The following is a 5,996-nucleotide window of genomic DNA, read 5'->3' as shown; positions in this document are numbered from 1 at the left end:
CAGGTCTCCTGGCCTGCAGGCCTCTGCCATTCCGCCACAAGTAAGTAATATCTATAAAAGTTTTCCCATGAGTTGAGGAGCATGAATTCAAAGTTCTTCAAATCACCAATATCATATTAGAGAAAAATGAAATATATATGCACTTGAACTCACTGCATGGGTTTTTATTGGATGAGAAAGGCTTGGCTGCAGTAGAATCCTGTGCCTAAAATATAGAAAAGGAATGTGGGTTTTCTTTCCTCCGGAGTTTAGTCTTGTTTATTTTATAAGGCTAACATCTCAGAAGGGTGACTTATGCTCCAAAGCCATGTGTGAGTAATTTATATAATTTGGTATAATTTGAAAAACAGATCACTGAAACTGTGGCTCAGTAAAGCACTGAAATATATGCTTGAATGCCACTGTGAATAGATGTCTTTTTCTAAACTAAGGTCTTTTCCTAAAACTAAGCTGGGCACGTGAGCAGGCAGTGGCACGAAGAAGTAACTTTTAGCAAATCCACTTATTCATTTGGGAGCCCCACATTGTATCCTCTGTTGCATCAGCGTTTTGCTTTTTATTTCTAAGAATTTTATCCAAGTATTTTATTTAGAAATAGATTGCTGAAACAGTAGGGTTCACCACAACCAAAAGACTGACACGTGTCAACACAGACAGACACGTGCAGGACAACCTCTTATGGGCAGAAGACCTCTGCTGATTTCTCTTTCATGAAAGAGTCCAAGTGTGAAAGAGAAGTCATAGGAAATGAGAAAAGGAACAGCTACAAAATACCGGTGCTGTGGCCCAGAGGGTAAACAGGTAGATTAAATTATGAGGTAAGATCTAGCAAGGAGCTTCCAGTACCTAATATTTTAACTAAAAGTCTACAAGAACACCAGAAAAGTTGTGCTGACAACCATTTACATAATACTTTTCTAAATTTCTTATTCTATCCTAATGCATCAACGTAACAATATTGCCTATCTTGTCAAGGCTAAGAAAGAAACGAATAGAAAAGGAAAAACTGAAGCGACAACAGTGAAAGAGTAAACATAAGTAAGAGAAACGCAACTTGACAGGCAAGTTTCAGGCTTTTTGGTTTTTTTTTTTTTCCTTTCTCCTAAATATAACTGCGATTTCCTGGGGTACAGTAGTGCTTAGATTTTGACCCAGTAGTGTTTGTCATACGGGCATCAATGTCATTCAGCCTTCATTCTGATTTCATTAGCCATTACAACAACTCCATGTTACAGTCTTCTCACCTTTCACTTCAGGTTTCTGCTTATTTCTATCAAAACTGGCAACCTCTCACTACTAGCGAATTCTGATGAACATAAGGGAATTTAGCAATTAGGAGGAGCCGAAGGCAGCAATATCTGAACTTCCTTGCCCTGTAGAGTTCTCTTACATTACTGTAGCCAGACATGAGGTCTAACAACTTGCTGTGTCGTGTTTTACAAGATCTTACTTTAGGAAGACTTCTTTTATTTGCTAAGACTACTTCTTCCTCCAAACATGGATGTAACCAGGCCTCTTATCTTATCTGCATAGGAGTCCCACTCAGTCGTGTTTTGGAGGACGTTCACACTTCTCAAAATAGAAGAAAAATAGAAGCCCTACTGCTGCAGCTAGGCTACATAGCTAAATTATACCAGGGAAGAAGATGTGACAAGGGCAACTAGAACAGGACGAGTTCTTCAAGGTGTAAGTTTTATAGGATAAGTACATTAGCACTGAAGGAAAATATGCCTCTAGAAATTACTGTCTGCCATAAGCATCTGTATTTCATAGTGGCCTAAAAATGAACAGTCCAAATTCTTTTCCTATCTACCATTTTAAAACACATGGACGCTCAAAGTGAGCCAATTCCCAGCCAGCTGCAGCTACACAAATTTCAAAGGTAAACTGAGATCTTACTTAAACACTAGTCACAACTCCACATTTGGGATTCAGTCACCTTAAAACATTCTTGCAGGATCTGTGAGAGTAATGACACAATACGCTGGCGTTAACAGCAGTGCTGTCCTCAGAAGTGCCAGCCCAGGCCCCTCCTGCAACTCACGGCAGTTTGCACTGATATAGTTGTCTGTGACCATATCAAACCATTCATACTCCCTGCCTTCCTCCTTGTGCTCAGAAAAGGCAAGTTACTTTTAAACCAAAATGTACCGGTGACCTTTGCAAACTGCTTTTCCAACCATTCCTAAACACCTTTTTTTCCCCTCCATCACTATTTTGATGTTTCTGCTTCAAAAGACTTTAAATTTAGTTCTGCCATTTCCCATGTTACATGAGGGGCAAGCAATAATTACTTATTAAATTATATCATAATTTTATGTCAAAATTATTGTCATAAGATTATGAGATAGCAATTTCAGCTTCCAATGTATCCTTCGTTTACAGACCTTGACATACACAGTGCTGGAAGTGTTCTCATGTAGTCATTGTCATTATGCAGAAGTGTGTGGCTCTGAACCTGGATCCATACGGTTGCATTTTTCAAGTTAGCCAAAGCAGAAATTCTGAAATTCAGGCTGGCTTACACTTTTATGGAACATTAGTCTGGCTACAAAAGACAAATAATACCTGTTCAGCATCAATGAACTGGTACAAAGTTAACTTGTCAATAATTTAAAAACTTCTCAGAACCTGCAAAGGGTTTTACACAGTCAGCATTTTTGCCATGTGCCCATAGCAATTTTTCAGTACTAAGAGTACTAAACTGGAATTTATTATACCATTAAAACACAGCCCAACTCTGCAAGCTACAGAGTATCTGGACAGAAGTGCAGTCTCCTGAGCGGAAAGGCCTCAAAATCAGTTGACAAATCTAGGAATTATCATAAAACAAACGTATAAACTGGTAGTGGAGACAGCGGAATGGAATGGAGTAGAATTTAACCCAGTGTCTGTCAAGGTTTAACAGTACAAGAATCATAAAAGGCCCAAATATTCCCAATTTATCAAACGCTTCGAAGTCCATGCTAGGTACCTTAGGGAACTACAGCGGAGCACTGAATCCAAGTAGCAATGGAGGGATGTCTCACCTGGCTGCATCTCAGTCAGGTGCTGTCCTCAGATGCACACACATTCAGATTTCTCTACACAGCTGAGGGTCAAGTGTACCTCATCTGCTCACATCCCCATGAATCATGAGACACGGTATCCCACTACCTTCCTTCTACGCTTCAAAAAAACCCTCTAAATCCATCAAGATCCACTGAAGTTACTCACATCTAACGCCTTACCTTCCTAAAGTCTGCTGCTCCTTTTTAAGATTCAACAAGACTTGGCCGTATTGCCAAGAGGAATCGACCTATATGAGCATGCAGCTTTAAATTAAGTAAGAGTATCAAAACTTCATTATATGTGGTGCCTTGGAAGGATCAGCTGAATGAAGATTTTACAATAATAGCTCAGCACAATAATTACACCAGTCCCAGATCTGTTGTTTTGAATTTCGTCCATAACCTTCAATTTGGGTTTCACACATGTAGATACCATTGTAGAATTGTCATTCCAGTTGTGCTTTGCACATAATTTTGTTTGGCATTCTCAATGCCAGCTACCACTTGTACTACATCACATCTTTGTGACAGCTTTCTCTCAAGCTAAAGGTTCTTGGCAATGCACAGTGGATTAAAATCATTCTTATTAATATTTTACCATACTAGCTCTATTCCAATAAGGTCTGTAATTCCATCAGCCTCTCAGCACTGAGGTGTTTTGCTGAGCTCAAAAATCAACCTGAACCGATTAAACTATTAAAAAAAACCTTTTTTTTTTTTTTTTTTTTAGAAAATCTTGAATTACACAGTATTTTACTAAAAGAGACAATGGTCAGAGTACAGTACTGCAGTTCCTAGAACATACTCTTTTCAGATAAAGTTCTTTTTCTCCCCTTTCAATTAAAATATGAACTTCTGTTATTTTGAAAAGTACCTATTTCAGATATAAAATCTATACTTAACATCTTAAACAATACAGCAACTACTTTGTTTCTAGAACTGATAGTCTAACATTTCAATATGATCTGACCTATTAATTTTACACTCTAAATATTTAAGCCACTTGCTTAAAATAAAAAAAAAAATCCAGATATATGCTGAGAAATTATTAATCATTTACTTTTTTTTTTTTAATACTTTCATCCAGGAAAATTAAGAATGGTTTTATAGATTGTACAGGAGCTTATTTGCCTATTACTGCAAAGCAGTGCTTCTGCAAAGCGGTGCTTCAGATGTTGAATCATTTAATAATAGATAGCAACCTTCCACAGAAAGTAAAGAGTAATTTATCCAGCTGAAGTTAGAAATTCAATAATTTAATGTCAGTGTATTACCCTAGCTCCACACTGGGGCATTGGCTGATATTGGAGTGGGGAGGGAGTGCCTCACAACTGTCCTCTGGGAAAGCGCTTACCTTTCGGCACACATACTTGTGTCTGTACAGTCTCTACTGATACTGATAGGTTTGTGCTGCTATTTGAGCTGGCTATCACGGTGATGATGGCTCTACTGAAAAACAAACTCAAAACCTGAAATGTCATGTATTGTTCCAAAAACCACAAGCATGGATGAGAGCCTTGGCTGTTATAACGCTAGGCTGGGTTTCAACTCAGGAAAAGACACAGCCTAAATAATTTCATGATGTCAGTGGTACTGCTGTACTTTTTAGACAGTATACGTGGTATTTCCTCTAATGACGATCCCGTATGCTTAGTCAGTCATGCATGTTTTTGGCAAGCACAGCGACATCTCTTCTTCGTATTACTTATTAACTTCTGTCCACATTATCTTCTGCAGTCAGCGTTTGGTCAGCTTGCTACAAGCCTCAAGACAGGGCATATATTCATCTTAAGAATGAAATAGGACAAGACAGCAGCTCAGAGGGAATTTATGTAAAGTCTGAAGTAGAGCAAGTGACCATGAACACATTCAATGAGTGTTTCATAGCACATAGGAGTAACCTGCAGTTTTCCGAGGTCCAATTTTTGACCTAAGCCCTGTCAGATCTGCCACCTGCCTAGCTGAGAGACTGCCTCTGGCCCCCAAATGCAATGTGGCAGCTGAAATCAGCTAATGCCCTAAGGTCAGCCCTACTCTGAAAAAAATAAGAAGCAGCTGCTTCAGCACCTTTACTATGCTCCTGCCCTACTGACTTGAAATAGCCAGTTGTCTGACCCCTAGGACGCGCTGTGAGGCTTTTTGGTACCGTGGTTTAAAAGTGCTGAAGGGCAACCGTGCCACAGATGCAGTGGTATTATTATTAATCATTGGCTCTGCATAGCTACTGAATTAGGTATTTTGTGATTACTAGTTGTTTTCTTTCTACACTGATTCTAGTGTTTATTCACCAGTTTTCTGTGCTTTAATTTGGTTGATTGAAGTGCCTGGAGAACAGATAGTTCTGGTCCTTTTATAAATTCAGAAGAAAAACACAAAATAACATAAAATAAATCTGTTCTGGCATTAACCTACATTCAAGAAAAGTGAACTACTTAGCTGATTTGCAGCTTTAATTGTGCTTTTCCTGATGCAGGGTAAAAGCCTATCCTCAGTGGAAGAAGCCATTCTGGGGAAAAGGCAGAGTGCCAACCACATGTTGTTTCAAGACCCACCCTGCCATCCTAGGACAGGCAGCCAGCCACTCTGGGCACACAGGCACACACTGCTACTTATCTTAGGAATGACTACCATCTCCTAAACCACAGATAACATTAAACGAACTGGCCAGAAGAGACCTAATTATAACTCCTAGCCAACCATCTGTGCTCCCTCAGGCTGGCTCCAGGAGTGCAGGACCTGTGTCCTACCCAACCCCTCCCATCTTTTCCCCCAGTGACGGAGAGCGAACTAGAATTCAACTGCAAAGTGAACTGGTTCATGGAGCCGATTCAGAAATCCAGCAGCTGAAAAGCATGGGTTTTTCCTCATGAGTTTTCAGTTCAGCTGCGTGAACTGGCTAACCAAACAACTGCAGGTTTGCCAGTACCTAAATGAGGACGACAGCAG

Source organism: Pygoscelis adeliae, unplaced genomic scaffold, assembly GCF_000699105.1.
Source record: "Pygoscelis adeliae isolate BGI_AS28 unplaced genomic scaffold, ASM69910v1 Scaffold155, whole genome shotgun sequence".
NCBI lineage: Eukaryota > Metazoa > Chordata > Aves > Sphenisciformes > Spheniscidae > Pygoscelis > Pygoscelis adeliae.
This window is presented reverse-complemented; position numbering follows the sequence as displayed.